General features: G+C 34.9%; 1 long non-coding RNA gene and 1 pseudogene across 1 annotated transcript in view; one reads left to right on the top strand and one right to left on the bottom strand.

The window, feature by feature from the left end:
• LOC141493046 (uncharacterized) overlaps positions 1–26,689 on the bottom strand; it is a 75,318-nt gene that overhangs the window by 33,185 nt on the left and 15,444 nt on the right. The window lies entirely within an intron of this gene.
• Positions 9,666–10,101, top strand: LOC141493045 (small ribosomal subunit protein eS19 pseudogene; annotated as a pseudogene).

Consider the following 26,689-nt stretch of genomic DNA (forward strand, 5'->3'; position numbering starts at 1 on the left):
CCTTTCTTTCTTTCCTTCCTTCCTTCCTTCTTTCTTTCTTTTTTTCTTTCTTTCTTTCTTTCTTTCTTTCTTTCTTTCTTTCTTTCTTTCTTTCTTTCCTTCCTTCCTTCCTTCCTTCCTTCCTTCCTTCCTTCCTTCCTTCCTTCCTTCCTTCCTTCCTTTTTGGTTTATGCAAGGCAATGGCAGTTAAGTGACTTTCCTAAGGTCCCACAGCTAAGTAAGTATTAAATGAATGAAGTCAAATTTGAACTCAGGTTCTCCTGATTCCAAGGTCGAGGCTCTATTCACTATGCCACCTAGCTGCTCCCTATTTTCTCTGGTTCTTAAAAAATATTCTGCCAGTCCCTGACTGCTAGTGATCTATAACATCATCCATTCTACTTTCCCCTATCTTATCCGAAGTTATTCCTGTAATTAATTGCACCACAGAAATCCAGATATATCTTACTTTATAATCTTCAAATCATACATTACTTTATTTGATCTTCATAACAACTCCATAAGGTAGACAGAGTGGTCATTCATATCTCCATTTTGTATAGATAAGGACTCTGAAAATCAAAGAAGCTACATTATTCAGGGCTGAAGGTCACTTTGCCAAAGTAGACTTGGAATTTTTGATCTTTGAAGAAATAAAGATGTCACTACTACATCCACAGGGTATATTCTCTCTGAGTTCTTTCCCAGAAATTACACTGTAATTGGATTAAGCTGTGTAGTGGTGAGATAGCTAGTGTGTATAAGAAGATGGAATGAAATGGATATTTTTTCCATCATATTAAATTAACTAGGTTAAAAAATGACCAAGTCCATGACCTTGGTTTCATTAGTTCCATGACTGATCTGATCAACTAAGATATTCAAACAAGAACAAACCCCAATGGAGAGTTATTTGCTACTCTTCCTATGATATATAGTAGTGGGAAAAGAACTATTTCTTCTATAAAGGAAGCCTAGCCAGATAAATAGTTGATTGTCTGAAATCTCTGCTCCTCTTGCCCCAAAAGGCATGAGGCAGAGGATAACTGTCCTTAATTAAAAAGGGGGGGGAATGACTTGCATTTGAGGGGTGGAGAGACTTTGAATGATCTTCCTAGATTTGTTACTGATCTGTAGTATAAGTCTAATGTTTCTATAATGCTTTGCCTTGGTTTCCTCAACTGGAAAATGGGGATAATAATAGTAATTTCCTACCTTCTAGGGATTCTGTCATGGTTGTAAATTAAGTAATTTATTTTAAAGAGTAATTTGAGTTCCTAGGGACTGGGTGTTATATAAATGCAACTGGCTTCCCAAAAGGTCAGGCAGTTTATCTCCTCAAGAGTGATTTATATTAGCTACCCTGGTTGTTTATCTTCTCAGTGACAAAATTGCCAGGAATAGAAAGAGCTTTCCGAGACCTCTTATTCTTCATTAGGGAGTATGGTGAGTGTTTTAAAGTACATGTCCCAGTTATTAATTAACCACTTAGTCTAGGAAAAGTGACCACAGTTTTGCTATAAAATATAAAGGATCATTTTCCCTTGTCTTTTGGAAATGATTTTTTGCAAAATGGAAAAAACAGTATTTAAAAAATATGGGAAATCTGTGTCTTTGAAGAGGTAACAACTTTTTATCTTTTTTTCCTGGAGTCTCCTCAAAGATAATTCAGTTTTGAGGACTCATTAAGGTTTGAATTTAATTGAATCAACCTTTTCATTCACCAGGGTATAAAAACAGAATGTCATCAGGGTATGAAATTTGGGTTCCAGATAAATGATTTCACCACTGTCTTTCTTTTTCTTTTTTAGTTTTTGCAAGGCAATGGGATATTAAGTGATTCGTCCAAGGTCACACAGCTAGGTAATTATTAAATGTCTGAGGTCATATTTGAACTCAGGTACTCCAGACTCCAAGGCCAGTGCTCTATCTACTATGCCACCTAACAGCCCCCTGATTTCATTGTTTTCAGCAAAGGTATACAAGGTAAAGATATTTCCCATATTCTTTCACTCATTGTCTTAAATGTTTATTTTATTTGCATTTGAGTTAGCAAAGCTTAACACGAAAGTTAAACACTTAAAGTTCTAAGTCATTTGAGAGTGGGCCATTTTGTCTAGAGTAAGCCAGGAATGGTGGCTCAAACCTGTATCCCTTGTTTACAGGGAGACTGAAGTGGGGGATTATTAGACTTTGGGAATTTGGAGCTGCAAAGGACAAGAGCTGATTGAGTGTCAGTACTAAGGCCACACAGAAAATAATCAATCCCTTAGAAGCAGGGAGTTCCCAAGCTGCCTAAGGATAAATGAAGTCAGAAAGAATTATCCATGCCAATCAATATTGGAAATACCGCTATACTTCCAGACTGGGCAACATTCAGAGACTTAGTATCAATGACAGACAAAATATTCAACAAACTGTTCAATAAATTTAACTTTAAAGTTGTAGATTGTTATAAATTAGATGCATACTAAATATGGCCAATAAAAGTCAACTTCCTTAGAAGTTATTATAAATAATAACAAAAGCTAATAATATATAAGTTGAACTTCAATAACCATGCTCTACTTTTCCCATGGGATAAACAAAACAGTGAATCATGCAAAAAATGATGATAATATTTGTCCTTCTTTCTTGAAATTCAGGGAAATGATGCCATGACAAGCACATGAATTAGATTTGAGTGAGACAGTGCTGTGCTAATACCAGTCTCACTTTCTCCTCCAAAGTCATTTGGATCCAGTGGCCCCAGATATGAATCAGGATGACTGGAGATGACCATGGATGTGAGACAATCAGGATTAAGTGACTTACCCAATACTAATAAGTGTCAAATGTCTGAGACTGGATTGGAATTCCTATCCTCCTGACTCCAAGTTCAATATTCTATCCCTTGCACCACCTAGCTACCTCTGCAAAAAATAATATTGCATAGGCAAATCCTCCTGCTTTTGAAACAACTCTTACAATGTAAAAGATTAGGACAGGAATTTGAAAGTAAATTTTTGTAACTTTGTTTATCAATAGACTTTCTTGATTTTGAATTTCTTTAAAGAATGTAGGGATTCTAGGAGTATTTGCCATCTTCATTCAGACAGCTCCCATCCCTAAACAAAATCCAGAAGAGAAAACTGAAGTCTTTTATCTTCAAATATTACAAATAACAAGAGATATTTAGTGAAGGGGAGGGGAAAAAAGTCTTCTTTAACACTTTTAATCTAGAAGTTTCACTCTAAAAAACAGCAAAGAATAGGAGACAAATAGCTTTGAAGTCAGAAAAACCTGAGTTCAAATTCTGCCTCTGGCATATTCTGGATAAGTGACCATCCAAAATCATTTACTTTCTCAGTCCTCCCAGGGAATTTTCTCAGACTAAATTCCAATATAAATTCCAGATAAATTGCCAATCTGAATCAGAGTTTCTACACAAAAAGTCACAATGCCAATAAAATTACCCATCTTGACCAAAAAAATATTTTTTTTAAACCTAGAGTTTTGTAAAAAGAGAACTTAAAAAGTGACTTTTAAAGTTGGAAATTCTGAGGAAAAAAATCCAGCTCTACATTAGCTAAATGGCTTTCTTATAAATTTTCTTTTTAATATTCAAGTTTGGGGCAATAATTTGCAGATATCCAAAACTTATTTTATACAGGGTAGAAAGATTGAGTCATCTTGATATGCTTGGACTAAATTGTATTGTAGATCACATTATTAATTGATATCACTAATGTATAACAATATACAGAAAAAATGATATCCAGAATAATGAATCTAAAATGATATCATTCACATTTTAGTGTCTAATTATATGACATCTCCAAGACCTCTATAGCAACTACATTTACATACACATTCTTGCATAAAAAAGCAGGTAGATCCCCCCAAAAGACCCAGTTTAGTTTTAATGAATGTGAAAATAATCAGAAAGTGAGCTCTCACATGTAAAAATTATGTCCATGATCATATATGGTGATAAATTTCCAAAACAATTCAATTGCATATATAGTTTCTTTATGGAAAATACACCAACAAACTCTTTTATAAATGAAGTCTTAAGTATGAGAAGTTGCCCTTGATAACTTATGAAATTCATGAACGTTCATTACTTTTTTATAACTATGTATGATTCTTTTAACAAACTAGAAAATATCTGATATTAAATTAAATGAGACCTCAAACTTCCGTTTCAGATATGATTAATCTTTTTATCCTTTTTTTTATCTATCAAGGTCCCTCTTATCAGGACTTTTTCCTAGCCTATCTATTTTTATAAAATGAATGCAATGCATAAATCAGTAAACACCTATTTTCTAGACAAACCATACACTGAAGTTAAAGTTATTGACTAGATGTAATCTCAGAAGGAGAGAAAAGTGCTATTGGTTCAGCAGAAGAAATCTTGGCTATTTCCCTATTGTTTCCATTTGAATTCAAACCCAGTTTTGACTTTTAACTCCTGTTTTGTTTCTTAAATGATTTTAAGTTTTTTGTCTACAAATTTTGATTTTTGGCCATGGACTGTGTCTGTAAACTGATTACTTGCTGCAACACCATTTGTTCTCTTGGGTTTTTGCCTTCCTCCCCTGTATTGGGCAAATATCATAGTTCTGAAACCAGCTTGTAGACCTCTGCCCTAGTTTGTGAACAATTACCCATTCTAAAGATTTGAGCTATTTAGCCTAGAATTTTAGTCCTTCTAAAATTAATGGGACAATAATTGGGTATTGATGAAACAATTTATAGAACCAAGCTGTTGTTTTATTATTTATTGAACCTAAAACAAAAAACAACTTCAGCTTTGGTTGCAAAAAAGAATTTTAGTGCAATCAGTTTCCTTAGAATAATAATTTAGGGACTATTTTATGATACCTAAATGGGAAAATCCAATTTTGTTTGGTTTATTATTAGCATCTGTATATTGAACATTTTGAAAGGCAAACATTTTATTATAAACAAATTAATATGCACTACCTTGAAATTGACTACTTGCTGTAGTTATACATCCTATCACAGAACTTTTTCTGACAAGGGCAGTTATTTTAGAAACTTTTAAATGAGTTAAATTGTATTAGAGATCATCTTCTTATTAAAAAAAGTGTTCTGTTATTAGTTCCTTAGCAGAATCTCATCCTCCTAAGGGGTTTTGAAAATTATTATATTTATAAAAGATAACAAATATTAGATAATTATATACACCAAATTGTAAATTGTCTGGTCTAGAAGTTCCTAATTTGTTATTCATATTAGTGTAATGGGGTTTGAGGTTGCTACCTGGCTTTGTTATTGTCATTGCTAACAAATATTGTATTAAGATCTATTTTTAAGAAATTTTAAGAAAAAAAGGGAATCTCTGGAGGTGAATTGAACCAGAGAAGAAAATTTGCTAGAAACTGCTCTGAAACTCCACTCATTATGCTGATAATTCATGATTCCTCCACAGCCCAAGAAGAGAGCTCTTTAGAGGAGCAGTGGACTGTATCAGTTTTGGAAATGAGTCAGCTGTATGAGATGCTAATATATAATGGAATAATTACATGGACATGAAGAGTAGGTTATTATGTTGTATTATCAGAAAACTTACACCAGTGAATTTTTATCTTCTTGCCTTGATAGGGGACTGCCCCTCTGATTTTGCATTGTCCATAGAGGACTGGTCTATGTACCTAGATTATGGCAATCCATAGAAAGGTTAGTCTTTCTTTGGACTAAAGGGAGGCATTCAATAGATGATTAATTGGACTTCTATTTTATCAGGATTATTCAGTTTGATATGATTTCATAGAGATAGTGATAATAAGTTTTGAGACTGATTTTAAGGTTACTTACTTACTGAATCATAATAAGCTAGCTAGAGGATCCCTACCCTAGTTTTTGCCTATTTGATGACCAAGCCCAGTATCTCCGAGTTGACTCAGTTACATGGAAAGTCTCTCAGCTAATTTTGCTACCCCTGTCTCTTGTCATCTCTCAATTACCCAATATGGGGAAATGCTAATGAACACTTGAGCAACAAATGCCTCTGTATGCCTGCCTGTATACTGGCCCATCAACACTTGTAGATGTTTTGCCATTTATTTATCAGTCCAGGGCATGGGTCAGCTCATCAGCTTGGTAGGATCTCCTGAAAAGTCAGCATAGATCTGTCAAGGTCTGTTCAATAAGCTGTTTGTCAACTAGTAGGATTGTATATTTTGTGGAGATCCTCCTGGAGAGCCAAGGGCAAAGTCTATTAACCAGTGAGAATCTGTATCTTAGGTTTGCTTCATCTGTATTGTCTGGGCATCATGAGGAAGATCTGAGATCCAGTTCTCTGGAGAAGTTCATGGACCCTTTAATAAAGTACCATTGACTCAGAACTTTTTTTTAAAACAGAAGTTGGGTAATTTTTAACACCACATTTTAAATAGATGAATTAGTCATTGAGTCTCAAAGAAGTGAAATGATCAGCCCAAGTTCACATAGATAATAAGAGGCAAATTCGGGTTAATAATTGTCTTAAAGGATTTGAAGAGTTGAAGCATATGGGAGTGATTAGACTTCTTCCTTTTAACTCCAAAGGACAGAACTAGAAGCAAAAACTAGAAAGAGAAGCAGTGTGTTGCAGCGAACATTTGTCAGAGGATTTAGTTTCACATTCCATACAATTACTTTGACTTCAGGAAAAGTACAATCTCTCTGGGTTTCAGTTTCTTCACTTGTAAATTTGGTAGGTTGATCTCTGTGTTCCCTTCTTGTTCTAAATCTCAGAGCTTGAAATATCCTAAGTTAAAGAGAGACATACTTAAATTTGATAAAAGGAGGAGCCTCCTCACAACTGGAACTGTCTAAAAGTACAATGGGTAGTGAGTGGATTTCTCCTCAATGAATAAAGCAAAGATTGATTGACCACTTGTTGGAAATGCTATAGAGCAATGGTTCTCAAAGTATCATCTCAAGACCTTTTAAGGGTCCACCATTAGACCAAAACAATTCTAATAATAATAATTATAATTATAATAATAATAATAATAATATATTATTTGTCTCTTTGATTTTAGGTAGATTTTTATGGCATTAAAAAGATTCCCTTGGGCCTATAAATTGTATGTTTTATAATATTAAAGATGTTTTGTTTTGTCAAAAGCTTTTTATCTATTGAGATGATTGTGTAATTTTTGTTATTTTAGTTTTTAACATATAAAATTAGGCTGATTATTTTCCTAATGTTGAATCATCATTACATTCCTGGCATAAATTCCATTTTACCATCATAAATGGTATCTTGAATAAATTGTAGTTTATTTGATAGGATTATGTTTAGAATTTTTGAGTCATGCTCAGTAATTCTACTGACCTATATTTTTCTTTCTATGTTTTTTTTTTGCCTTTCCCTGGTTTAAGTATTAGAATTGGATTGGATTTGTCTCATAAAAGTATTCTGATACAATACTTTCTCAATTTTGAAGAATAATTTGTGAATTATGATTATTAAGTGTTCTTTAAAAGTTTGACAAAGGGGCAGCTAGGTGGCGCAGTGGATAGAGCACTGGCCCTGGAGTCAGGAGTACCTGAGTTCAAATGTGACCTCAGACACATAATAATTACCTAGCTGTGTGGCCTTGGGCAAGCCACTTAACCCCATTGCCTTGAAAAAGCTAAAAAAAAAAGTCTGACAGAATTCTCCAATAAATTTATTAAATCGAGGAACTTTTCCTTTTTTCCTTTATAACTAAATTTGTTTCCTCTTCTAAGATTGAATTATTTAATATCTCTATTTGTTTTTCTGATGGTCTGGATATTTTACATTTTTGAAGGTATTCCTCTATTTCTTTTGAGTTTTCTGCTATCTTAGCACATCTGCATATTATGTTTTAAGTATTCTTTTTATTTCTATCACTTCTAATCTGGATTCACTTAATACATAGTAATTTTTTCCATCCTCTTAGTTTTATTTTATATATGTCTGTTTTTTAAAGCAACAGATTATAGGATTTTATTTTCTTATTCAATCTCTCACTCTATTTTATTGGATTGTTTAACCCATTCAAATTTAAAATTATAAGAATCAAAATTATATTATCCTTCATAGATCTCTAAAATGTAGGTTTTTGCCAAGTTATGATTTTTCTCCCTCTTCTGCTATAAATACAGTATTATGTTTCTTTAGTAATTTTATTTTAATCTTTGGGGGGGGGATAGCTAGGTGGTGCAATGCATAGAGCACTGGCCCTGGAATCAGGAGGAATTGAGATCAAATCCAACCTCAGACACTTAATAATTACCTAGCTGTGTGGCCTTGGGCAAGTCACTTGACCCCATTGCCTTGCAAGACCTCCAAAAAAACCCCACTTTTTTAAGGTGGCCCTGTTCCCTCTTGGTTCTTTCCCCCCCAACCCAGATCCCCTCCTATCATTTGTTCCCCTTCTCCCTTTAGGATTTTATTTATTAATTCTTTTCTCCTGCTTTTATTTGGATACATAACATAATATTTCTTACCTTTAATCAGGTTAATCAAGTAGAATTTCCCTTCTTCATCTCCTCTTCAGCTAATTCTGTCCATTAATTTTTAAATTTTATTTTTATGTCTTTTTCCAAAAATTTCTCATTTTCTTCATAATCCATTTTCTCTTTCTGTTTACTTTAGACATTCATTCTCTGATTCATAACCCCTTTAATCATTAGTTCTCTCCCTTTTCCCTGTATTTCTTTTTTCATAAAAACAAAACTTCCAAGATATGCATTCTAAGTTCTACCCTGTGGATATTTTATGCCATTTCTTTGAAGCACTTATCCCATGGATTTCCTTCTTCCATTGTGCCTCACTCTCAGAACAATGCCAGTTATTGCAGGTATCAGAGAGGGTATTATCCCATAGTTCACCCAGCCCCAAATGAGTTAGAACCTTTCTTATTGACCTTTTTCCCCCTACATTTGCCTGAAAATATATTTATGCTTTCCCCACTCCTCCAGGTACCAGTTATTGCCAGGGCTTCTACCTCACTATCATCTAAGTAAAGTAATCTTTTTAGGCACCAAATTCCCTAGGCATCATCCAGTGTAAAGTCCTTATCTCCTTTTACCCAGAGGTGTTCATCAGTGGAACCCCTCCCACCTCCAAAGTAAGACTTTCTCTCTTTCTCCTTTTTTCAATATTTCCTCCCTTCTCACTGACTCCCCAGATCTTTTCTTTCTGAGACTTTAAAGGGCATTTTCCCTCATTTGTTAGTCCTTGATTTGACTCTAATACATCACTTTCTTCTATCTTTCTATTCCCCTCCTCTTTTTTCATGTACTCTTCCAAGTTATATTGTAGTTGCACAAAAGAAGCATTCCCCTGTATAGGAAGGGTGTTGCTAGGTTTTGTCCATAATGCCTTTTTTCTGCTCTTCACTGTTACCTCTACTGGATTTTCATCTTAGCCTCTGTTGCCTTGTGTAGATTTAGAAAGAAGCTTTTTTTTGGCCTTTCTGTTAAGCTTTGATATCATTACTATTCACACTTATTTGTTGCTCTCGTAATTCCATTGTTTGGGGGTGTTCAAGAAGCAAATAATCTCATAAATTCTGGTTTTCTTTCTAAAAATACTCTGCCCTTTATTATTGAATGCCCATCTTTTTCCCTGCATGGTATAGTTAGGATTTGTAGGGTAAGTCATCTTATCCTGGCCTGCATTGTGAGCCCTAACCCCTACCTCCATCCTCCCACAGATGCCTAAAGACATAGTGAAGGATATGAACCAAACAGGAGTTCATTTAGGTCCTTGCCTTTTTGAAAAAGTCAGGTAAACTGAAAGTCCCTGAATGGGTGGACATGGTCAGATTAGTCAAACATAAGGAGCTAGTGTCTTATGTTGAGCACTGGTTTTATACCCAGGTTTCCTCCAGGGCCCTTCACCTGTATCTCTGAGGTGGTGTAGGTGTGGGATCCATGACCAAGTTATATGACGTGCACCAGTGCAATAGGGTCATGACCAGTCATTTCAGCAGCAGCTCCAAGAGCATAGCCCAAAAGGTCCTACAAGCCCTGGAAGGCCTCAAGATGATGGAGAAGGACCAGGATGGAGATCAAAAACTGACATCTCAGGGACAGAGAGATCTAGACAGAATTGCAGAACAAATGGCAGTTGACAACAAAAAACATTAGAATAAGTTGTATCATATTTACTAGTAAATTGCTTGGTTCATAAAAATGAATATATTATTTCATTCCCTCCTTTTTCTAATGAGTGTGGAATAATAGTCTTGCATTATTCAAATGAGCCTTCTTTTTTAATTTGAAATTCTTTGACACTTGAAGAGCATGTTGTTTTGGAATTGAAATGCTAAATTTAACAACTATATATATCTTAGAGCTTGCAACTAAATTTTTTAAATTTTATTTTTTGGAGACAGTCTGAATTCTTTTTTGTCAAGTATATCTCTTTTTAAAAAAATTATTAATATTTTATTTGTTTTCCAATTATATACAATAGCAGTTTCTACCTATCATCTTTTTTTGCTTAGGTTTTTGCAAGGCAAATGGGGTTAAGTGGCTTGCCCAAGGCCACACAACTATGTAATTATTAAGTGTCTGAGACCCGATTTGAACCCAGGTACTCCTGACTCCAAGGCTGGTGCTTTATCCACTACACCACCTAGCCGCACCCTACCTATCATCTTCCGTAAGGTTTTGAATTTTACAATTTTTCCTCCACCCTCCCTTCCCTCCCACCACTCCCCCACTGAAGGCAATCTGATAATCTGTACATTGTTTCTATGCTATATATATACATTGACCAAAATTGAATGCATTGGGAAAGAAACCATATCCTTGAGGAGAAAATAAAATATTAGAGATAGCAAAATTATGTAGTACATAAGATACTTTTTAATTTTTAGGTTTTTTCAAGGCAAATGGGGTTATGGCCACACAGCTAGGTAATTATTAAGTGTCTGAGACCAGATTTGAACCCAGGTATTCCTGACTCCAGGGCCAGTGCTTTTCCACTGCGCTACCTAGCCACCCCATCATAAGATACTTTTTTTAAAAAAATCGAAAGTAATAGACTTTAGTCTTTGTTTAAACTCCACAGTTCTTTCTCTGCATACAGATGGTATTCTCTGTCGCAGGTGCTCTAAAATTGTCCCTGATTATTGCATTGATGGAATGAGCAAGTCCATTAAGATTGATCATCACCCCTATGTTGCTGTAAGGGTGTACAATGTTGTTCTAGTTCTTCTAGTTCTACTTATCTCACTCAGTTCATGCAAATCTTTCCAGGCTTCTCTGAAATCCCATCCCTCTTGGTTTCTAATAGAACAATAGTGTTCCATAACATACATATATCACAATTTGTTCAGCCATCCCAATTGATGGACATTCACATGATTTCCAAATTTTGCTACCACAAACAGGGCTGCTATGAATATTTTTGTACAAATGATGTTTTTACCCTTTTGCATGATCTCTTCAGGGTATAGAACAAGTAGTGGTATTGCTAGATCAAACGGTATGCACATTTTTTATTGCCTTTTGGGCATAATTCCAGATTTCTCTCCAGAAAGGTTGGATGAATTCGCAGTTCCACCAACAATGTATTAGTGTCCCAGACTGAATTCTTCTGACTAGAATTTCATGTTCTACATTCAGAAGGTTTGGGAGTTTCTTTCCTATTATATTCTTCATTGTGGTGTTAAGGTTTTGTTTTGCTTTTGTCCTATCATTCTTCTTGAAGATCTACGATCTTTAGGTTGGTCTACTTATTTTGTCTTTGAAATCCATAAAGTGAACATATTTTCTCTTAAAAATCTTGGTATTTATTTCTCTTCTTCTAGATTGTCCTTTACTTCTATGAAGTTGATTTCTGAACTTTTATTCTCTCTTTTGTTTCTTTGGAAAAGTTTGCTTATAGCAGAATTAAGGAGTTTTTTTGCTTTATGTTTTGTAGGACAGAAATTCTGTTTTCATAATTCTCATTTTTTTAAACCACCCAGGAATAGCATGTTATCATTCCATGTTCTCCTCATATTCCATAGAGTCCTTTGTCTTATTAAGTGTTGAATCATTTCCTTCATTTTACAGCATTTATTCATGCATTCCTGAACTTATTTACACAATCTGGAGTCCATATTTCTTTCTGTTGATACTGTTTTTCCAGTTTATCTATCTATCTATTTATTTATTTATTTAGGTTTTTGTAAGGCAAACGGGGTTAAGTGGCTTGCCCAAGGCCAAACGGCTAGGTAATTATTAAGTGTCTGAGACTGAATTTGAACCCAGGTACTCCTGACTCCAAGGTGGGTGCTTTATCCACTATGCCACCTAGCCTCCCCTATCTATTTATTTTCAAGGTTTTTGAGGTTTCTTTGAAATCCTATCTAGTCTTTAAGAATCACCTTGAAAGAGCACTACCTTTGGAGTCTTGAGACCTAGGTTCAAATTCCATCTCTGATACTCTGTAGAACCTTAGGCTTTAAGTAGCCTAACCTCCTTGAACTTCTGTTTCTGATCTCTAAAACCTCTTTCAATGCAAGATCTACTTTGTAATGGTTCTAGGATCTATAAAATCTTCTCTCATTTCTTCAGTTGGAATGGCTTTTTCCCTCCATAGGTCTCTCAATCGCATAACATTTCTTATGTGCCTATCATAATCTAGGCAATTTGCCTAGCTAGTAGAGCACTGGTCCTGGAATCAAGAAGACTTGAGTTTAACTCTAGCTGCAGACCATTTACTAGCAATGTAAGCTTAAGCAAGTCACCTTAACTTTTCCCTGCCTCAATTTTCTAATCCATAAAATAGAGATAATAATACCAACTATATTCCTAAGGTTATTATGAGATATTTGTAATAATAAATATTTGTAAAGCACTTTGCAAACTTAAAAGTATATATAAATGTTAGCTATTATTATATCATAATCATTTGTATATATGTTATATCAGCTTACTAGACTGTAAGCTTTTAGGTCAGAGAGCATATCTTAGTGATCTTTGTATCTACTCTTGTACCAATACACTATCCTATACATAGTAGATGTTTGTTGAATTGAACCGAATTCTGAAATCAGAGAGAATTCTAAGTCTACCATAAGAGAAATAAAAAAGAACAAAATCTAGTTTCTTAATGAAATCCAACAGAGATTTCTTAGTGGTTATAGTGAACTCCATGAAGACTTGATAAACAACCCTGGACAGGTAAAGGATTGTATTGAAGAGACAATTCAGGGGACCAAAAAAGCAGATCATTTGTAACTTTCCTTTCACTCCATCTGTCAATCAAGAACACTGTTACGTTATTATCTCCAACATTAAATAAATATTATAATGACTTTCTGACATCAAATTCATATTATAACTATGGTTTACAGTGACAATTGAACAGAAATGTTTCAATCTCTTCTCACAATCTTCATTTAGTACAGTAATTAAAATGGATAAAGGCTGAGCTGCACCCCAGAAAACTTCAGATTCACACTGTTGTCTATACTGACTTGGGCTATAAACTCAAAGGGTACCACTGTCCAGAGTCATAATTAGGATAATGTGAATGGGACTCTCAGTGATGACAACAACTGAAAGGGTATACTGTGGTTTTCTGATAATTGGTGAAAACAGCTCTCTTCTAGTTTCCTACTCACCACATACTGCATTCTCCCCTGAGTCAGCTTGCTATATGTCCTCCCACTGTGCAGTCCTTTTCCTAGAATTGCTTGCTTACTCAACCCTTGTGGGAGTGAAAGGGATGTGTTATATCCCTCTCCTCACTTTATCTAAAGTACTATTGTCCTTTGAGGCTAATGGTCTCATTCTTTATCCACCTGTCTCTTACCAAAGCTCAACTAAATTTACTCAAGGAATATTCCTTTGTTACAGCATGCCATATAACATGTAGAATCATAGGACCATAGATTTAAAGCTTGAAAGGACCTTAGAGGCCATCAAGTCAAACTTCCTCTTTTTAACATGTGAAGAAAATGAGGAAACAGATGAGGCTGAGAGAGGCTGACTTGCCCAGAGTCACATAGCTGTTAAGTATCTGAGGTAGTGCTCCTAATTCATAGCCATAACATATTGTGTTGCCATGGTACCTCATTTTGCTAGGAAAGCATCAGTAATTAATTCAAAAACAGAACCAACTCTGTTTTATTTGCTTTGTTTTTCTTACTTTTATTTTTAAAGAGAATAGAGGCTCCAGGCTTTCTCATACAAATTTCTCTGGGGCCAGAAAACTTCCATAGAAAAGGTTGGTGTAATTAGACTTACAAAAACTTGGAGACTATGAATTCTACTCTAAATTCTACCAATGAGAAAAAAAAAATGATTTCAGCATGGGAAAGTCAGGTGAACCTCTTTAATCTTCTTGTTTCTTTCTGTCAACTTAACGCTACCCACTTTTGGAACTGAGAGCGGATAGTCCACAAGGTAATTCATTCTCTCCTAGGGACCCAACACCAAGTTATTAATCTTCTTAGGGAAAACTTTCCTGGTGTCTATCTACTCTTTCTCCTGAGATTAGCCCAAGGGTTATTCCTCTTGTGCTAGTCAGCCAGTCAATTAGTCCATTCCTTATTAAGCACTTATTATGTGATAGGAGCTAGGATAATGACAGTAAAATGCCCCCTTCCCCTTCATTTGTCTCCTTTTAACCCATTGTTCTTAATTATACCATATGGAGCCAATCAGATTAGATTTTCCAGAATTTATATGATATTGAGGATCAAAAAAGGAGAGGTCAAGTTCTAACCACACACATCTTTAAACTAATCCATCCAATTATTCTCTGAATGTATACTGTTCTCAACATACAACATCCAAGAATTTGACTGGATAATCCTTTTAAAACAGAGTGAACTCCTGTATTATTACCTTACCTTGGCTTTTCTCCATATCCAAGCTCTCATAATAATTAGTCAGGCCAAGTATCAAGTTACAAGGCTGCTGCAAAAGATAAGAGTAATAACTTAAATTGCCTATTTAAATTCCATCCCTAAACCTCACTCTAGAGCTGCCTCTCTACATTATTCCTTGTGCATAAGCTCATCTCCCTGCTTGTCACAATGTTGCAAAATGATAGTATTATAAATAATAATAACATACTGAATGTAGCACTATATGTATAAAGGGTTTAAAAAATATCTTTACAACAACCCTGGAAAGAGAGTAGAGGAAGTATTGTAGTCCCCATTATTCAGGTGAGGAATTTGAGATTTAGACATAGGATAGGTGACTTGTCCAAATATGACTATACTAGTGAAGTATTAGAGATAGAATTCAAATTCAAGTGTCCTTCTCTCAAGTTCGATACTGCCCTGCACTAGGCTGTAGCAATCAAACATATAGGAAATGGATATTTTGATGAAGTTTTTTTTTTTTTGTTTTTAAGTTTGAAGAAAATTTGTTTAAAAGTGAGGGAAATATAGATTGTTGTTATTGACTTGTTTCAGTTGTGTCCAACTCTTCATGACCCTGTTTGGATTTTTCTTGGCAAAGATACTGGAATGTTTTCTATTTCCTTTTCCAGTTCATTTTACAGAGGAGGAAAATGAGGCACACTTGTTAGGAGTCACAGAATAAGTGTCAAAGACTAAATTTGAACTCCAGGTCCTGTGCTCTTTCCATTCTACTCCCTAATTGCCCTAGAAAAATAAATAACCTTGTCAAAATGAAGCTAAGTTTCAGCATAAGCTATAACACAATTACAGATCAGAGATTTTTAAAAAGAAAACATACATCTATAAAAACAAAACAAAAAACTTAATGATCCTAGAACTTTTAGGAGATTGACTACAAGATTATAGTCCAGAACTAATGGAGGAAAATAAAAGGAACTGGATACTTTGACAAAACATAGTTACAGTTAAAGGGAAAAGATACAGCTGGTAGATAAACAAGAGGGTTGAAATAAGAAAAGCAAGGCAAGTAAGAAATCCACCCCCCAAGAAGAGAAAAACCAGAAATGTTCTCACTACAGCCAGGGTTGCTGAAGAATGAACCACTGACTGAAAAGTTACAGAGACTGTGAGGAGATAAATTAAAAAGTCAATTTAGAAAAAATCAAATTAAGAAAACAACTGCTATTGTTCACAAATTCCTTTGTGTAATTAACAGGTATTAATAGGAATATCCAAGCAAAGAGAACTGCAAGAAGAAACTTCTCAGCTAGAGCCCCAAGATTGAAATTAGAGGTATGTTTATAGTGAACTGGTTCAAGCACTTGAGATGCTTGTTAAAAATTACAGTACAAGTAATTATACCTCAGAAATCAGTAAATGCTTCAGAACAGCGTCAGATTTGTTGTTTATTTGATTGTCTAGTTTTAAGAAAATAATAGGGGAAAAATGTTAATAATGAAGATTAAACTTAAAAGTGTGCTATGAGTACATGGTAGGTGTGGGAAGACAAGTCAGTTTGTTAAATATTTAGGAGGATATTCCTGCTTGAAATTCTGTGTTGCCAAGGTCCGCATTGGTCTTCATTACATCCTCTTCTAAATGCATGAATGGGAGTCCTTCATGATATTAATTCAATGATTAATGTATAATGCTGATGTTGATGCATATAGCTTGGTGGACCCTTTGTGTTCTCTCTTCTCTCTCTCTCTCTCTCTCTCTCTCTCTCTCTCTCTCTCTCTCTCTCTCTCTCTCTCTCTCTCTCCTTCCCACCCCCTTACAACCTGACTTCAAGCAACTTGAACAGGGAGGGTGGTATAGTGAAATGATAATGAACTTATGAATGCCTTAGCTTTATTCAGCAATATAATGATCCAAGAAAATCCCAAAGGTCTTATGATGATAAGAGCTATCCACCTCCAGAGAGGGAATTGATGGATTCTGAATACAGACTGAAGCATACTGATTTTTTTTACTTTATTATTCTTGATCTTTTTGGTCTGTGTTTTCTTTTGAAACATAACTAATATGGAAATGTTTTGCAGAATCCATATAAATTACTTTCCTTCTTGGGAATGAGGGGAGAAGGAAAAGTTTGGAAGGCAAAATTGTAGAAGATTATATATATATATATATATATATATATGTCTATATATATAGATAAATATATACTAAAAAATTTTGTTTACATGTAATTGAAAAAAAATTTGTTAAACAAATGCAATCCTTTTCTCAAAAGAAAAGAAAATAAAGAAGGAAGGAAGGAAGGAAGGAAGGAAGGAAGGAAGGAAGGAAGGAAGGAAGGAAGGGAGGGAGGGAGGGAGGGAGGGAGGGAGGGAGGGAGGAAGGAAGGAAGGAAGGAAGGAAGGAAGGAAGGAAGGAAGGAAGGAAGGTAGAAAGAAGTTTTGGGAGCCAGATTTGCAAAGGCACTTGGATTCAGATTCTACCTTTGATATTTGCCCCTCTTCTGTAAACTGGAAAAAGAAATTTTACCTACCTCACTTTGTTGGGAGATCAAATGAAATAATAATGGTACTGTGTTTAATATAGTGATTGGTACATAGTGTACAATTATTATTATTATTATTATTATTATTATTATTATTATTATTAATGACCTTGGGCCACCCAAGTAATTATTATTTCATTTGATTCTCATTACATCCATGTTTCCCCCATTTTGCAAATGCAGAAACTGAAGCAGACAGAGATAAAATCACTTCCTTGAATCACACAGCTCATAAATGTCTGAAACTGGATTTTACCTCAGGTCTTCCTGATTCAAGGTCCAGTACTGTATTTATTTTAGTTCTTTTTTGTAGTGGCAAAGAACTGAAAAATAAGGAGAGGGGACTCTCCATCAAGTGGGGAATACCTCACCAAATTATGGGATAGGAATACAGTGGAATGCTATTATGAAATATTTAGAAAAATAAAACAGCATGAGAAGATGTATGAACTGATTGTAGAAGTGAAATGAGTAGAACAACTTACACAATACTAACAAAATTAAAAGCACAGCAGCCCTGAAAGACTTAAGAAATTTGATAAATGCAGTGACCTACCACAATTCCAAAGGACTGATGAAGTATTCTTCTTTGGGGTTTTTCTTCAGTTTTTTTTTTTTTTTTTTTGCAGGGCAATGAGGTTAAGTGACTTGCCCAAGGCCACACAGCTACGTAATTATTAAGTGTCTGAGGTTGGATCTGAACTCGGGTACTACCTGACTCCAGGGCCGGTGCTCTATCCACTCTACAACCTAGCCACCCCAGTGATGAAGTATTGACAGGCAATCTTAAGATGAACAATGAGAAATTTATCTGAGGACATGGTCAATGTGGAAATTTATTTTGCTTGACTATACCCATTACAAGGTTTTTATTTTTCTATTTTCTTTAATGAGGAGAAGGGAAAAGAAGGAGGGGGAATGCATGTTAATTGAAAAAACACACAAGAAAATAAAATAAATGAGTGAATTATACTAGATGACCTCTTAGATCCCTTTTGGTTTGGGGATTCATAGGAAAGGTGAGTGAAGTCATAGGGTAATCAATTCTCATGCCTTTTCCAATGATATGTTGAATTTATTACTGTTCCTGAAACAAGAGTTAGAAGGCAGTTGGAGTCAAGTAAATAAAGGGTAGATAAAGGGTCTTTTGAGACTGTACTCCTTCACTCAACATCAGGACAGTTCATCACCAGGGCTAAGTTTCAAAGATGAAAGTAGTAACTCCCCCAAGGAGGATGCTATTCTAGGTGAGGGTGGGGATGGGATTAAGGGCAGCAGCAGCAGCACCAGGTTAAATGCCAGGAAAATGGTGTAAACTGTAAATTTTTAGTTTTATAAGAAAATTTGCTCTTTAAGCAATTTCTTGGGGCTTTTAATAGAATACTTAATTAGACCAAGAGGGAAGAAAAAATGTATTTGAAGTTTTCTTTCCAAAGAACTTAAAAAAAAGATCTCCTTCTTGATGTATGATGACAGTTCAATCCATCTTCCCTGGAATTCAGTGATATTGACTTTCTTACTAACATCTTTCAGTAATTAACTGAAATTAAAACCAGCTTCTTGGCCATGATTTGCTGCATGGTTGCTCTCAATTGCTCCTTTCATCTAATTAATAAATGTATTTATCTGCCAATGACCAAAAGATGCAGATGGGTCATAAGTTGCTAGAGAGGAAGATAGAAGGCAAGCAGGGTGGCATAAAATAATAACTTTAAAGAGGTGGTGGTTTGATACCTTAATGATGTGTTGTTAAGGCCTCAAGTCTCAAAAGAATTAAAAATGAGTTTCTCTCAGAGGGCAGTGGAGAGTCAAATGATGGATTTGAGTAGGTAACATGTAACAAAAAAAGAATTATGAAGAATAAGATTAAAGGTTGTCCCCAAAGATATATGACATCAAGAAAGAAGCTGGTAATAAATCATAGTAAATGATAACTGAATGAATAGACTGCGGGTTCTTTTGGAATTCTTAAACTATTAAGAGGAATTGAGGAAAGCTCCCAGCATTTCAGGTGGCAAACTTTTGGAAGCAAGTAGAGAAGAGTACCACAGGATGGGCAAACACAAGTGGGCTGCCTATGATCTGCATCATTAGTGGGGCAGGAAATAGCCACCTTGATTAGGTGTCAGGTATATTTATATATCTGAATAGAATGACCTAAAAATTGATAAGCTTTCTTCATTTGGGAATAGGAATCACAATTTTTTTATTAACTTAACCAGCATTTATTTATAGAAAATATTGCAATGAAATGTTAGAATAACAAAGGGTCTTTTTTCCATTTTTTTTACTTCTAATTTGACTTTCTTTTCTTATTCTGTTCTGGACATGAAAGCATGGTATGGTGGATGAGGTCCTGGACTAGAAATGAGGAAGACCTGAATTCAGTTCCTTCCCCAGGCATTTATCAGCTGTGTAACCTTGAGCAAGTCACTTAAACTCTCTCAGTATGAGAAGATTGAATTGGATGACTTCCAAGTTTCAGTTCTAAATCTGTATGATCCTGGGATGCTACACTCAGTTCTTCAGAGGATCCATAATCTCAATAATTTGGATAATCTACAATGTAGCTACTAATCTAAACATGTCTTCTCTAAAGTACAATTCTTATCTATGCCCTCTGGTAAGTCATCTCTAAGGACTTCACTCAAAGTATAAGAGGCCTTCCTCTTTCACCCTTGATTTTAAATGAGTGTCAGGGCAACAATGAGACTTTTAATTATCCTTTGTTCTCACTATGTGAATTGCCCACCTCCTAGTTCAATTATATACTACTTTGATGATACATATATGTATATGTGTATATATATATATATATAATATATATAAACTTTATCTAACTTTGTGCAGCCAACTTCAATGAATTTTAAAGCTTTTCAGTGTACTGAAATAACACAATCATTTTAAATGTATATAAACCATAATATCTGCTAGTCCAATAACCCATAAAAGTCAAAGATTCATATTAGAAAATAGACCATGAATCATTCATGTTTATTAGGTTCAAGACAAAGCCACCCAAAACAGCATAAAATCTCCATGATTTTCCATAAGTGGAAGAAAGACCAAGTCTATTATACAACAATTAAACAGAAGTTTAGCATTAATGGTGAGTTTTTAAAGTAATTTCACTGGCACCTAGATGGAGCAGTGGAAAGAGCACCAGCCCTGCAGTCAGGAGTACCTGAGTTCAAATCTGGTCTCAGACACTTAATAATAATTACCTAGCTGTATGACCTTGGGCAAGCCACTTAACCTGGTTTGCCTTGCAAAAACCTAAAAACAAACAAACAAAAAGAAAAATGGGACATAAAGTAATTTCATTGATACTAAAAATATTAGGTCAGGGGAAAATTGTGCTATATTTACTAGAAACTTTTGTTTAAAGAATTAACAAATGTAACAAAACATATCTATATCTATCAGAAAAATGAGTAACCTAAAGGGAAATGCAAAGATGAATTAGGGAGATAAGAAAATTGTAACAAATTGAACTCTCAGTTCAGGAACTCAGCTCCTCTTGTCTGGAATACTACAAGACCCCTCATTTTCTCCTTGTTTCAAGTTTCTCTCCATTCCTATTATCTTCAATATAGCTACCATCAGATTTTCTTAAGTATAGGTCTGATCCTGTCACTCTCCAACTCAATAAACTCTAATAGCTTTCTCTTGCCCCAGGATCAAATATAAACTCACAATCTGGTCCTATTAGACCAGATTTCAGGTTAGTTATGCACAATCAACAAACATTTAATTAAGCTTTAATGAAAAACAAAAGCTTAGAGTTTGCTCTCAAGGAACTCCCATTTTGGGGGAGACAGTATTCAAACTATTATGAATAGATGATATAAGTCAATAGATATTTCTTGAGAATTACTGTCTCAGACACAGTGTTAAGCACTAGAAACATGATACAAGAAAAAAGAAAGACATGAGCTGCTCTCAGGGAGTTTAGATTTTAATCAGCAAATACCACATATAAAAAGGAACTGAAAAGAGAGGACTTTAGGGAAGGTGAGGGAAAGAAATTATTCTTTCAGAAGCAAGTCAGAAAAGTCCAGGGACTCAGAACTGAGGAAGAAATTTGAAATGTCTAATAGGAGTTGGTGATGTGAGAATAGAGGTCAGCAGGTTAGGGCTGGATAAATTGTACCCCACTCTCCATTCTGCGTGCCACTATCCAAACAAATTGGTCTTTTCTCTGTTCCTCAAATACTCTAATTCCCATCTCAACATTTTGACATTAGACTTTCTTCACACCTGAAATGTACTCTTACCACCAGTCTCACATTTCTTCCTTTCAGGAAGCAGCTCAAGCAAATCTTTCTATATGAAAACTTTTTGGATCCCCAATTGCCAGTTTCTTCCCTTCCAAGTTTCTTTTATTTAACTATCTGGTATTTATTTTTCATTATATGCTTAATATATATATATATATGTATATATATATATATATATATGTTATCTCCTCAGATGTAGTCTCTTTTTGAGTAGTTGTTTTGTTTGTACCCCCAGTACATAGCTCAGTCCATGATTCATAGCAGGCACTTCATAAATGTTTGCTGATTAAGTGATTATTTAACACATAAGTGACATTTTGGAACTGTGCATCTTGTTGAGGTGGTCACAAAGGGAAGGAGATTTTGAGGATCACAGATGGAGCTCCTGAGCACTATTATAAAACCTAAGAATGATTGAGACACATAGAAGAAGGCTTCCAAGGTTATTGAACAGATCCTCTAGGAGAAATTTATGATTTTAAAGGGATGAGAATTCCACAAGATGAGAAGGTGGTAATTTGCATTGTTAATGGACATGACATCAGGAAAATATTATGTTCTTATCCCAACACCAACACTTCTATGACCCTGAACAAGTCAATTAACTTTCTATAGCAAGGAGATCATAGATATTTGGAAGTGCTGAAAATGATAATAACACAAGTTAGAATTTATATAGTTCTTTAAAGTTTGCAAAGCACTTTACAAATATTACCACATTTTATCCTTAACAATAACTCTGGGAGGTAGGTGCTATTATTATCACTATTTTACAGATGAGGAAATTTAGACCGACAGTCATTGAGTCACTTATCCAGGGTCACACAATCTGAGATCACATTTGAACTCAGGTCTTTCTGATTCCAAGACCAGCACTCTAGCTAATGTATCACCTAGCTGTCTCTAAGAGTTTAAATGACTTGCCCAGAATCACTTAAGTTGTAAATATATGAAGCAGGATTCAAACCCAGACTTTCTAAGACTTAAGTCCAACATTTTAGCTAGTAGACTAAACCACATGATAAATAGGAAAAATAAATCATGTCATTAAGCTACTTTCTTAAAGATCTAAGATGTCACCTGGTTCTCCCTCTATTGACATAGTTCACAACCTCTTTGCACTTATTAGATGGTTGAATGAGTTGCTGAGTCTCCCCATCCTACCCCCAAAAAATCACCATTGTTGACTGAACTCCTGGTGAGGAGCCTCATCCACCTTAACTAGATTAATTTAACTTGGTAAAAACAAATACACCACTTGTTCCTGGGTCTTCTGTGTTTGACTAAGCACAACTTTCAGTCCATACACATAACCTTCAAGAACCTATGGTACTCTCTACATCACCATGATGGCAATAGGGTAGATATGCAATAGAGGAGTACATTTATTATTGCTACACAAATGCTACTAAATTTCTTCTCCAAATACATAAAAGCAGTTCATCAGACTTCACATACATAAGCTAAATATTTCTCTCATTTATATGATTCATTTTCTCAGCAATACCATTTTTCACAGTGTAAAAGTAAACTACTGCTCTGCATACCTGAATTACCACTAAATCCAGTGGCGTCTGCTAATGAGGTTTTACTGTACAATACCATTCAAACCATTAGTGCATATCCCAGGTAGCTCGTAACTGTATTTTTCTCATTATGCAATCAAGCAAATTCACGGGATGCAGTGCCCTTGTCTGTTTTACTACATTTGTTTGCTTACTCAGTGACTTATAAAAGGCAATATATCATACAGGCTCTCTCAGGCATTATGGAAAATTACCAAGGTCCTACAAAGTAATTCTTGCTATGCTATAACAAGAACTCACATGAAACTCAAATTAAGGTAGGTCAAAGATCAAGGTCTCATCCACAAGGTGCTAAAATATCAATTCTATGATTTCTCTCTTATCACACTCAATTCGTATCAATGTATACCATGGAAACAATGTAAAGACTGACAGATTGCCTTCTGTGGGGAGTGGGGAGGGGAGGGAGGTAAGATTAGGGGGGAAAAATTTAAAACTCAAAATAAAATCTTTAATAAAAAATCAACTCATAAGAATAAGATGAAGAATAATATGGCATAGAAAAAATAAATTGGACATAGCTTCAGGAAAGAACTGTATTCTTAGCCTAGTACCAACATTTACTAGCTATATGACCTAATGCAAGTTGATTAATCTGTATGAGCTTCAGGTTCCTCATCTGTAAAATGGGGAGAATAATAGTTAAAATACTTGCTTCATATGATTGTTGTGAACAAAGTACTATATAAATATTAGTTATTAGATAGTTCTCTGGGGCAGTGTATTATAGTGGAAAAAGCTCAAGAATTGATGTCATAGAACCCAAGTTCCAGTCTTGGCTCTTATTAGTTCTGTGACTTTAGGCAAATCACTTAAACTGTCTGGACCTCAGTTCCTCATGTTTAAAATGTGGGAGATGGATTAAATTATTTCAAAGGAGGGATCTTATAAATCTCTCCCCTCTGGCATGGATAATGAGGGGGTATGAGCTGAAACACTAAAATATCATTACATACTGTGCTTCCCAAGGGAACTCTTTGGTCACTGAAGAGCAGTAGTAACTTGAACAGAAGAGGAGGAGAAATAGAGATGGAAAGAGAAAGGGAAAGAAACAAGTTTCATCTGTCCTAGTACAAGGGTTTCATAAACCATTGGAATTAGGATTAAGATTGCTGCAGATCTAGGTGACCTATGTCCTCAAGGGGCCTGCTGGGTGAACCCTTTGAAGGAAATATTCACATGTTAATACCAGAAAGTCACCTACTAACACCTATTAACAGTACAAGGGCCTTCTGAGTCAGTTTTCTCCTTTAAGGATGAAGGAAGAGGTCAGAGAGTATCAATCAATGAATTTTGCCACCAAAGTTGAGCCCCAAAGAAACTAGCCTCCTACAATCAGAATGTTCATCTAGAACTTGGAATGCATTCAAATAATTATAGCTGTGCATTCTCTGAAGCCAAGCACTGTAGGTATGCTCATCTAGGGGTTTGGTCAGGTAACCAGATTTTCACTGATTATACAACAATCCTTGATTGTAGCCTTGATGGATTATTATCATCATTACATTCCTCACAACTGCTTTTCCAAAATATTTTATCTCATTTCCTCCCAACAACCTCTTTCTTTTAAGATGACATTATCTCTTATTTTAGAGAATAGATTTCAGTCATCTGACATGAGTTCCCCTCAACTCCCCTCTTCTGTTCCTTGAAAACCTTCCTTTCTTCGTTTGTCCTCTCCTTATTTCCTCCATTGTCAGAGGATGAGGTGATTGATTTCCTTGCCAGGGCTAAATTAATTTTGAATGTTTTTGATTCCATCTTCTCCTGTCACTTCAGTGGTCATGGTAAACTCATATTTCTCTTTATTTTGTTATGATTTCTCCCATCCCTCACATAATATTCACATTATATCCCTTTATCAAAAACCTTTTCCAAGCCTCCATTGCCTATTAAGAAAAGTATAAATAATTGAGATTGGCATTCAAGATTTCCCACAATCTTGTTCTAGCCTACTGTTCTAGCTTTCTCTCCCATATAAAGATGGGATACCCTTTTACACATTCTACTTTCCAGTCACATTATATGTCTCAATATTTCTTAATCTCATCCTACAATATCTCATTTCTTCTTGTCCATGTAATCTCCCATGTTCTAAATATATCAGCCACATTCTTTGCCTGTTAAACTCAGTCTTCTTCAAGGTCCATCAAAGATATGACCTCCTCTATGAAGTCTATCCATCCTTTCTTGAATTTCTCAAAGCATTTTGTTTTGACCTTTTTTGCACCCATTGTAGACTTGTGCATTTTATGTGTCCATTTTGTACAATTAAAAATAGGAACTGTGTCTGATTTAATTTTTCTATCTCTAGCTTCAAGAACAGTGCTTTTTGCATAGTAGGTGCATAATTAATGTTGTTGAATTGATGAATACCCACCCCTAATGGAGTCTACAGGATACTCTTTTGGGAATAAAAAAATGGAGCAGAAGAATAAAATTGTGATAATAGATAGTCAGCTGATACCACAGAAATGATAAAACTAGTATCACAATGTGGAACACAAGTAAGTAGAGGTTAAGGTGAAACAGTTTTTCAGGGGCAGCCTAGCATTGTTCATAAGGAATGAATGTGTATTGTAAGTGACCATATCCATTTACCACACAAATATAGATACTAGGGTGAAAGGGATTCTAATATGAAATGATTAAAATTGTCTTAAAAATTCACCTAGGCAACTTATCTCTAATTCCATAATCATCAAGCAAATCTCAAATATTATTCTGACCTTTTGAGCAGTTCTTACAACCAGTAAAAAGGTGCTTTTAAAAAGAGAATGGATTTGATATCTTATATAAATTTCTTACAGTAAATGGAGCAGAAAAGAGAAAGACTTAGATATCAGATTTCAATATGACATGATGAAAAATATCCCTTAAAATGATCTATACTTATGTCTGCACTTATAAAATATCTTTTTACACTATTTTAGCTTCTCAGGTAGATTTCCATAACACAAAGGATTTTTTCTTAAAAGTGCTGGATTTAATTTAAAACCCAAATATAATTTTTCACTGTAACTTAAATTAGTTGATATCCATAGTGTGATTTACAAATCATGTAACTTCAGAGTGAGTGAGAACTGAGTGTCCAAGAACTTATCAGTTTTGAGTTCACTGACTACTGAGTTCTCATATCAGCAAAAAGATTGTCCAGAATTCTGAACAAATATTCTCCCCATCCTTTAAGGTCTTCCTCCTCCTTTGCTTTCTCAATTTGGTCTTCTCTTAACATTAGTCTAGAATTCCTTTTTCTTCCTCTGAATTCCTCTGAATTTGTCTATTCCACTCTCTTCACTTGAACCATGATACCTTGTGTTTTTACCCTTGATTTCATGTATAAATGCTTTTTGTCCTTAGAATAGAGTGAAGTTACCAAGAAGAAAGAACATGAATATTATTTTCTATTGACAGTCTAAAAGATTGGTCACTGAAAGCCTAGGAACTAATTATAGAAAAGGGGCTGACATTGAGTTAAACTAACAACAG

Source organism: Macrotis lagotis, chromosome 7 (genome assembly GCF_037893015.1).
Source record: "Macrotis lagotis isolate mMagLag1 chromosome 7, bilby.v1.9.chrom.fasta, whole genome shotgun sequence".
NCBI classification, from domain to species: Eukaryota; Metazoa; Chordata; class Mammalia; order Peramelemorphia; family Peramelidae; genus Macrotis; species Macrotis lagotis.